The following is a 9,772-nucleotide window of genomic DNA, read 5'->3' as shown; positions in this document are numbered from 1 at the left end:
CAACGGTCGTAACGTGGCGATGTGTGATGAGCGCACACACCAGATTGCGTCCGCCATGCCCGATCAACGTTCGGTTTGAGGGTCATTTGGGAAAACAAACGGGCGACAAAATGGTTGGATTTTGGGCGTTTGAGGTTTGATGTTTAGTATTCATGGAAGCGCTGCTGCTTGTATGAAGAGCGGGACAGACGGTGTACGGATTAATGTCAGAATAACCGGTACATTTTTAAAATGGTAAGCTAGGAAAGGAAGCATCAGAGAAGCCTTACAAAAAGTGGGTGAGGGTTTGTACTTAAAAGTGACGAAATAATGTTCGGTATGTTTTATAAATGGTAGAAAACAATAATTTTCTTCTCAATTTTTATTTATTTGCACCTTTAGCTAAAATTTTTAAGTGCCATAAATTGTAATTTAGGTCTGGACCTTTCCTGACAGAGGAGATTACCTAAGAGAGTTTAGTTTAGAATAGATCTCATAGTTTAAGTACCATTTTTACTATAGTATATGGAGGAATTTTGTACAAAATAGTTATAGACACACAAATAGTTGCATAGTTTTAACATTTCTTTAAATAAAAACAAAAATCTGATGCTTTTGATGTTCAAACCAAAAAAGTTCAATCATATTGGATATCAAATTTGCTACCTGTAACCTTATCTCAACAGAATTTTCAGCATAGGTTTTCAAGGTTTAATGCATGCTTTACCTATAAAATATGTTCGTATCTCTAATAAGACATTTTTTTTACAATTCCACAAAATCTCTGTTACAGGTCATTGAGATTAATGTAATATATATGGTTGCTGATTTAGAATAGAATTTTTGTTTTATATAGTGATATAATTGTCGTTCGATTAGTTTTTTTCGATTTCAAGATTTATCTTTTGGATTTGATTTCAAGTTACATTTGATGCTTACATTATAACATGCATTGTCTGGTTTTTGGACATGAATAACTTGTTATTTTGAATTAGTCGTTAAATCAAGAAAAGTAAAAAAAGCTCTTCAAATTGAGAGCGTTTTAGGAGAAAAACTTAAAAATTAATGTTGTAATGTATTAAATTTCAAGTGAATTATTGTGTTTCTTGTTGCTTATTTTGAAACAGAGAGTTGTGGTTCGTTTGAACTTATCTAACCTTTAAGGTAAAAGCAATTCACGTAATAGTTGTAAACTCTGAGGCGATGAGCTTCTTCTTCTTTTGGCCAACAACCGTTGTCGATGAAGTCCTGCCTGTACCACTTGTGGGCTTGGCTTTTAGTGGCTTTTGGATTACCCCCTCCTCCCCCATAGCAGGTTAGTCAGTCCTACGTATGGCAGAACGCTCCATTTGGGGTTTGTTCCCATGACGGTCATGTTGTCAAGTCGTACGAGTTTTACTATGATACCTACTGTATTTATACCTACTTAACACATAAATCAGACAGTATATGTCAATAAGATGATAACTGGTATTCTTTCATAAAATAATATTATAGTCTCAAATAGAATGTACCGGTTAACTTAAAATACATTTTTTATTAATTTTCCTGCTTCTACAAATTAAAAACAGATGTTTCATTTTAAGCAGCAAATAAAAAAACCATAAAGATCAACCGCCTCTAGAGCAACAGAAATAGAATCGTTTTAAGTCCGCTTTCGTGCACCTTTTAGCACAACTCACTCGCTAGTGTCATCACACCCGAGCGCAGCTCATTTGCAATCCAAAACAATAAAATATAATTACCACCTACCATCTTGACAGTCGGCACACACACACATATATTACCTTGCATTCCTTCTCATCGTACCGTCCCTCCTTGCGTGTAATCGCAACCGAGTGTGCAATCAACTGTCACACGCCATGCGCGCCATGCTGGAAATCCGTTACGGCCCGGCATCGTTCCCCAGCAAACGCAAACGCACAGATGCGTTCAGATTACCGCCATCATCTAAATGGCGGTGCCCACATAATCGACGAAATGTAGCAAAAAGGTAGGAATTTGTTATTCCCCCCACTACTCTGTGTATCCCCCCCCTGTCCCCTCTCTATTTGCCCTGAAGTTTCCCAGGGGCACTACGAGCAACAGGCATGTGTTGTGGTAGTAAACCGGGAAAACAAAGACATTTTGAAATCAAAAATAGCTTCCGGTACCCCATAATCCACGCGTTGCCCTTCCGATTGGATGGGAAGAAGACCGTCACCTCAGTACAGTGATAACGATTGAAACGACGCGGGCCGCTTCTCCCGCCGGAGCTTCCTTGTGAAACCTCGACCCCTGACCGTGAGGAATTGCCATGAGAAGGCGCCCTATGCCGCATGTGTGAGAGCACGCCAGCAGCGAGCGAAAGAGAGAGAGAGATAAAGAGAGCTTGAACCAAAACGCCCGGTTCCGTTCGAGTGCGTTTCCGGGTTCTCCCCGCGATTTGGCGCAAAAAGGCGCTGTTGTTTCGTAGCGGGCACGAGAATTAGTAACGGAAAGTCACGTGCCCCGTGTTTTACGCTTCGCTAGCTGATCTAACCGCTGTGCTCGGGTTGTTGGCAGCGCAAAACCAACCTATTTGTGGGACCTCGGCTTGACGCTCGGCTTGACCACCCCTCGCGTAAGGGCGCGATCGGGCGGACCCTTTTTGGTGGGCAAAACGTGGCTGGACGAGCCAAAAAGGATCGCTCATCCTTCCTTGGTGCTTCTTTGTACAGTACACCTACCTACACACACATGGACGCCCCTTTCTCGATCGTAAAATACGAGCTTTACGAGACACACACGCGTTGCTGCCAGCTGGCTCCGAATGGGAAGGAAAACTGTTATTACATCTTCTTCCCTTGCCTGCCCTTCATGCTGCGGCATGGCTGCATAATGCTGCTGCTGCTGGTGCTGCAACGTTATTTTACAGGACGCGTGCGCCCAATTGCTGTGGCGCTGGGTGCACACGCAAAAGCTGGGGAAAGGTCTTGTTGGGGAAAGGTCAGAAGAGGGCGAGTGATGCAGCGCGAGGGCACACTAAACCAACTGTGTGAAGCACTTAAGTGTGTGCGTGTGGCAGGCACAAAAAAGGGAGCCCCCTTTTCCGTTTCGAGGCGCTTTCCCGTCATGCCTCTGCCATTTGGTTTGGCTGCCAGGATATAGTGAGGGATGATTTTCATCGGATTCATCCGAGTGGAAGATTTAAGGGATGAAAATGTGTGGTTTTTGTTTCGTTTCTAGGGTTCATCGTAAATAGGACGAGTCATTCGGTCCAATTAAACTAGTTTGATTTGAATCTTTCCTTTTTGATCGACGATCTCGTGGTACTGATTTCAAGGGCTCTTCAGATTAGTTTTCTCGTTTTTCCCTATCCCAAAAAGTGTATATACTTTTAAATAGTAAGAGTAACAACATGTTTGTTTGTATTGTATTTCAAAAAGTTGGTACTTTGGATGTGACTAAAATATACATCAGATGGGGTAGAGCTTCTTATTTCGCAGAATTTCTAAGGACGTTTTTACAGGTTCCTTGTCAGCAATTGCTCATAAGTGAATAAACGAGGTTCGTCGTCTACCGGCCTTAGTTCATATATTCATATATATTCATATCATAAATATCCACCTTTTTTACTTTTTTTCATTTATTTCAAACTATGGCAACTGTCTTTATTTATTTATTCATTTAGGTTTAGGTTATCTGACAAGTTCCTGTCTACATAACAAATACAATTGTACAATTATACATCTAAATCGAAATCGAACATAACATTGACATATGAAAGCTCGGAGCAAACCAACAATTTACTGTACAAATGAAAATGATATATTGCAAGCGTATGTCCAAGTTCTTGGTGAGTTTGTGCAGGATTTATGTCGAGCCCATAGTTATCCATTCTCAAATTTTCGGGGCGTGATTGAAAATGATCATGGTCGTCTAGTTCAAAATTACCTCTTTCAAACCCTTAAAACTACTTCAGATGCATTATTGTAGCTAGAGCATGGTATCATAAACTAAAAATGACGATAATGTGATTAAACAAAGATACCAATATAATACGATGACTTTCGGCAGAAGTAGTCTACATAATGTCACTAATGAAAAAATAAATCCTTATAAAGACACATTTTTTGTTACAAAGGTTGTAATTTTGTAGTTATAATGTTGAATCACATACAATGTTCAATCCACTAGATTCAAATGACAATAGCAGTAAAGTAGATAGCAAAGTGACAGAAAAGAAATCCTGAACATAACAATAAGAGTTGTTGCCTGATGAAACAAACTTTAAAAATCATGTGGCGACATCTGCCATCAAAACGTTACAAGCTTATTAGTACTATCAAGAGTTTCATTCGTGAAGTCTGGTAGTATTTAAAAAAAGATTTTCTTAATCTTACTATGTTTTTTCGGTAATTATTAAACTTATTGCTTAAAAAGTGAAAAGGTAAAGGATTTAACATCATGTTCTTACTAAACGACAATATTATTGCTACATTTACATCTATGCATTCTGTTCCACGATTTCGCAATCTGTTCCTTTGACCTTTGACTCTCAGCTTTGACTCAGCTTAGCTATCGTCTGCAGATTGTTGACCTAACAACTACTAGATCATCGTGCCACTACTCTTACCAGGTACGGGTACGAGGTACAAACGCACTCCGTAACCGCGTGCCCGGACGAAGCCAGCATAGTTTTAGCGGTGTGGAAATCTTATCCAAGCTGTGCTTTTTTGCAGCTCTACGTATGTTTACCGCTTATCTAATTAGCTATTCAAAAGCAAACGGCACCGTTGACACCAACGAAGCCGAGTTAAGTACATTGGGAATGGGAGCAAAGAAGTGTGTTTATTTTCACTTTAAAATCAATTATTTCAAACATTTACCCAGATTTTGTTTAGAAAACAATGGAATGGTTCATAATTGTAGTAACTTACTACTTATTTATTTAAACAATAATTTCGGAAATTGTTGCAGCAAACAAAAGCTTCCCCAACGGTTGAAGCGTGTTCGTGCTTTTCTTGTTTTTATACTTACTTGGCGGTACTGTCTTCTTCGCTTCGTGTGCATTAGCTCCTCCCCTTTTCCAGAAACACTTAAAGTAAGGCAACGCTTGCACAATGGACGAGGTTTACAGCAAATGCTGAAAAGTGAATGATGGAAAAATTAAATAAAAACCCTGTATTCGTGTCCTGTAACCAGCAATCATGTAACAGATAAAAAAATAATAAAGAGCTTTTTATAAAATGTAAACATTTTTGAAGTGAAAAACATAAACAAATATTATCTGATGCGTTATGTAAAGAAGAGTAATAAATAATATAGGAATACTTGCAAAACCAACATGAAATTATATGACCAATTCGATAATTAATAAATTTTGTATGACGCATTTGAAGCTCTTGAACATTTCGAAATATAATTCGCATTTTGTCAAATAACTTAAAATGTTTTATTTGTGTATTGATGAAACGCGCATGACAGCTTTTTATTATTCCTTTTAATATTCGCTTTGTGTTACTTTCAATTGTACTTGTTGAATTACGCGTGGGGTTTTCAACGATTGGTTTGGAGATATTTGATTGATTTTTAGCAATTCGATTTATATTTTATCAATTTGGAACATTATTTATTTATATGTTTACTTTCAATTATTGTAGAATTTATCTACAATTAACTGTATTTTAATTTTGAACTAATAGGAATCTTTTAATCAATCGAGGTAGAACAAATCGCTCAACACAGGAAGCGAACTACCTATTTTCCACGTTCCACCTCGTTCATCCACCGTACCGAGTGCAACGAGCGCGCGCGTGCCAAAAGGAAATGGGCCGCAGCGTGCGATACGCAAACGCATTCGGCGTGTACGCGAAATAATAATAAACGAAGCGCAAAAAAATGGGCATTAAAATAAAGTCAAAAATGTGAACAACCGCGCTCACCTTTGCCACCATCGGTAATCATTTTAACCTCATTTCATACGAGAAACATTTGGTTGAAGTAATTCCGGCGCAAAAAAAAGCTAAATAAAAACACACCCGACAGGATCGCTGCACTTTGGTAAACACATTTTTCAAATTGCGCGATTGAGGATCGGGAAAAGATGATCGGTCCCGTCTTTATTGGCAGGCCGAAGCGCGCATGCCAATGCACCTTCCCTGCGAGCGATCAGACCCGTGGGCTCTGTTCTTCTCGATCCTCCCTTCCGTCTGCGCTGCTTTCGGCGTCGATTTGGCATTTTCCCGTCGTCCCGCCTGTTCAAACTTTAGCTTTGCTCCTCATTGTCGGATATTTTCCTTCCTTCCACTGATACGTATCTGCACGCTGAGGAATCAACTCTGGGGGCAGCAGTTGGGAAATTTATGATCGGTTGTGTTTTATTTTCGTTCTTTCTTTTCCCAATTCGGGATGGTTTCCTTTCCGTTCTACGACCTTTTGCGATCGTGCGCGACGCGATCAACGCATGCATCCGGATGATCGAAATGCGTTTCGGAGCCCTTCTCCTTGCTGCCTCGTGCCTGCACTGTTTTTGGGATTTTAAACAGGGCAAACCCACCGTAACAGGTCGGCGAATTTAAGATTAGTTTGTCTGCAGCTCGGGACAAAATGCCAGTTGGTTTACGGTAGCAGCACCAGCAGAGCCGCGCGGTAGTTTTGCCCTCCATGTGACACCGTTTTTTGGGATGGCACCGGAATGGACGACCCTTCGAAGCCTTCGAATCTTTCGCAAAAGATCAACACCCGGTACAAAAGGTTCGCGCCGAGCTTCTGCCGGCACACTCTCAATCCATTGTGAGGGGCACAATTAGGAAATCTTTTGACGTTTGTGTGCTTTCCCCCTTGACTTCGTTCACTTTCTTGATCATCAGGGCAACAGTTGTTGGCACAACAGTTTGAACGGTTGAACGACCCACGGTGCAACAGTATGCTTCGAGTGTTTCTGCAGTGCGTTTGTTGTGAGGCGTCAAACAATTAAACTATAAAGCTATGTGAAGGAAGCTTCCGATGTGCACGAAGCACCAAAGACGGCAGCAGAATCCAGATCGCAGATTCATCGCAGACAAAAAAGGATCCAGCTGGTAGGTTCACCTCACTTTTTGACTGCTAAAAGGTCAGCCCTGCAGCATTCCACCGTGATCGGAAATTAATTAGAACAAGCAACATATTATCAGCGCTGGAGGGAGTTGCCTTTGTACCTGTTTTTTTCGCTTTCATCTAATAACAGCATGTTTGCTGTAATGCAGAAATGAAATGAAAGGATTCAATTACAACGAGCAAGGCACGCGCACGGCGCAAGATTTTAACCCATCAAAGAGCTGTTGTAAATCGTGACGATGGTGGATCATAAATCGTGCACCGATGATGAAGCGCTCGTCGTTAGCAGGAGCTTGTTTTGTTAAAAGTGTGGAGGAGCAACACAAATCATAAAAAAAGGCTGAAAAGGTGCACCGAACAAGTAACCAAATGTTGCTGCTGCTTGTGATGGTTGCAACAGTTAATGTTTTAAATTGATTTAGTGAAAGAAAAAGGATAATTAAGACAGGTTTCCGTGGAATATTCAGAACGAGTCTCAGAATGACGTTTAGATGGCAAATAAGAACGATGAATATCACGTATGAAATATCACCACACTTTAAGGTTTAATTTGTCGTGTTTGACACAAAAATTGAGTGTTTGAGTATTTCATTCATAAAAACGGTTTATTAACAAAAAGGTTACAAAAGAAATCTAACAAGTTGAAGATAAATACTTAATAAAGATTATGAAAGATACTAAGAGGACAATTTTAGCAGATTAAATAATCAATGAGAAAATGAGGATTTTTTCAGATAATGAAGACCGTACTAGATACGATTTTTCTGAAATCCGGATTTCAATGCTGCGAATAGTTAGTATTATCTATCCTAAAGTGATCAAATCATCAATCATCCTACGACCATTCTGTAGGAAATGTCAATTGTGCTTGATTTCTTCTTCTAACGCCATAAGGTATTACACAATTCTAGAGAATTGGCTTGCTTGTAGTCTTTTACACATGATCTCACAGATAAAAGAAAGGGATAGTGTGATCCTACACCTCATGAACTATACCAGGAAAAGCATACTATTTCTTGAAATAACCTATGCTTATTTACTTGCGATGAAAGTGTTGGTAGAATACTCATCTTCTACATCAACTTCTGAATTATCTGCCGATCAATGGTGATTAGCATTTGAAGCGTTTATTGGGTACGAGCTTAAGGACACTCTGAAACTGAAATAAGTGATTGAAACATGAAGCTTGAGATACATTTATGGTTAGCCCAAACGATCACGCTTAGAAGTCAAGGCTTCTTGCGCTTGATAATCCTTAAGCTTGTTGGACATGGGAAGCACTATTGGCAGTAGTATTAAATTTGCTGTTAAACATTACTTTCAGGTAACATCAAATGTTTAGAATGTACTGTTATTTTCCGAAATGTTTGATTCACTGTAATTCACAAGTTTGTAATGTTTATGTTTATGTGTCTATCGATGAACATTCAAAGGTACACTATGGAACAGAATTTAGTACAGAATTCAGCAAAAGCGTCGCTGACGGCGTCGAAAGCACGACACATAAGTAGGAATGGGTCAGAGGAGCCAAATTGCGTTCTACGATCATCGACATTGCCAACATTGCTTGAGTCTGGAGCGGTCTGTCAGGAATGTACAGGTTGATGGTAGCCAGTAGTAACGAAGAGTCAATACGGCTGTTCGAGAAGTCTCGCGATAAACGATAGTCTGGCTTTTCGTATTCACTCGCCTAAAGTAGGTAACCCGAGTAGCAAATACCTAGTCCGGTAAATCGAGCCTTTGGTTCCATGAGCGAAGTGCAAATCGTGTAATTTTGCGCTGGATTGATTCCAAAGGTGCTAAAAGACGCGCTGCAGTTGCCCACCATACATTATTTGCATATTCCATCAACAACCAGATAAGTGAGCAATAGAGCGCCCAGGTGCAGGGTATATCGTTAAACTCGCAAGTCATATTGATAACTAGTCCTAACACTCTATTCCTGCTGGATACTACGTGATCCAGCTGATCCTTAAATGATAGTTTCGTATCAAATAATACGCCTAGAACTTTATTACGCCTTTACTAACTTTTATGAATTGGAAACGAACCTCAGAAGATGGTTGTTTTGCTGTGGCTACAAAAAAAAAGCACAAATGTCTCGTCAAAAAACGTCACAAAGAGGAGAAGCAAAACGATCCTCTGTTTCAAATCATATTCAATTCATATTTGTCTCATAATAGGACACAAGAGCATCATAAATCAATTTAAGATTTTTTCCACTGGTAATTTTATGGCCAAGACTCCATTGATCCTTAATGCGAGCATTGGTGTCATTAATTTAAAATAGAAATACGAGAGTTTTACACGCCCTGCGTTTAAGCAAAGCCTTTTCACATAATCTTATCATGATTCTTTTTTTATTGTGACTCGTTACCAAAAGCTCATGACATCGCAGGCACTCGCCACGATGCGCAACATGTTTAATCGGACTCGACTTGCTCGTAAATGTCCCGCTTTGTTTCCACCTCCACCAACCGAATCTGATGCACATGCAATCCACTGCTGCTGCTGTTGTTGTTGCTGCTGCTGCTGCTGCTGCTGATCCCAAAATCAAACATATGCTGCTTCCACCGTTGTTGCTGCACCGAGGATACCGATTTTCCCTCTTTTCACAAAGACACGATCATCAGATCGTTAAAGGAGGGTGCGCACTCTCGCTCTCCCTGTGTGTCGGTCGAAACTCAAACCAAGTGACAGCCGGCACGCGTTACCTATTTTTTCGAATGCCTGT

Source organism: Anopheles coluzzii, chromosome 3 (genome assembly GCF_943734685.1).
Source record: "Anopheles coluzzii chromosome 3, AcolN3, whole genome shotgun sequence".
In the NCBI taxonomy this organism is placed as follows: Eukaryota; Metazoa; Arthropoda; class Insecta; order Diptera; family Culicidae; genus Anopheles; species Anopheles coluzzii.
This window is presented reverse-complemented; position numbering follows the sequence as displayed.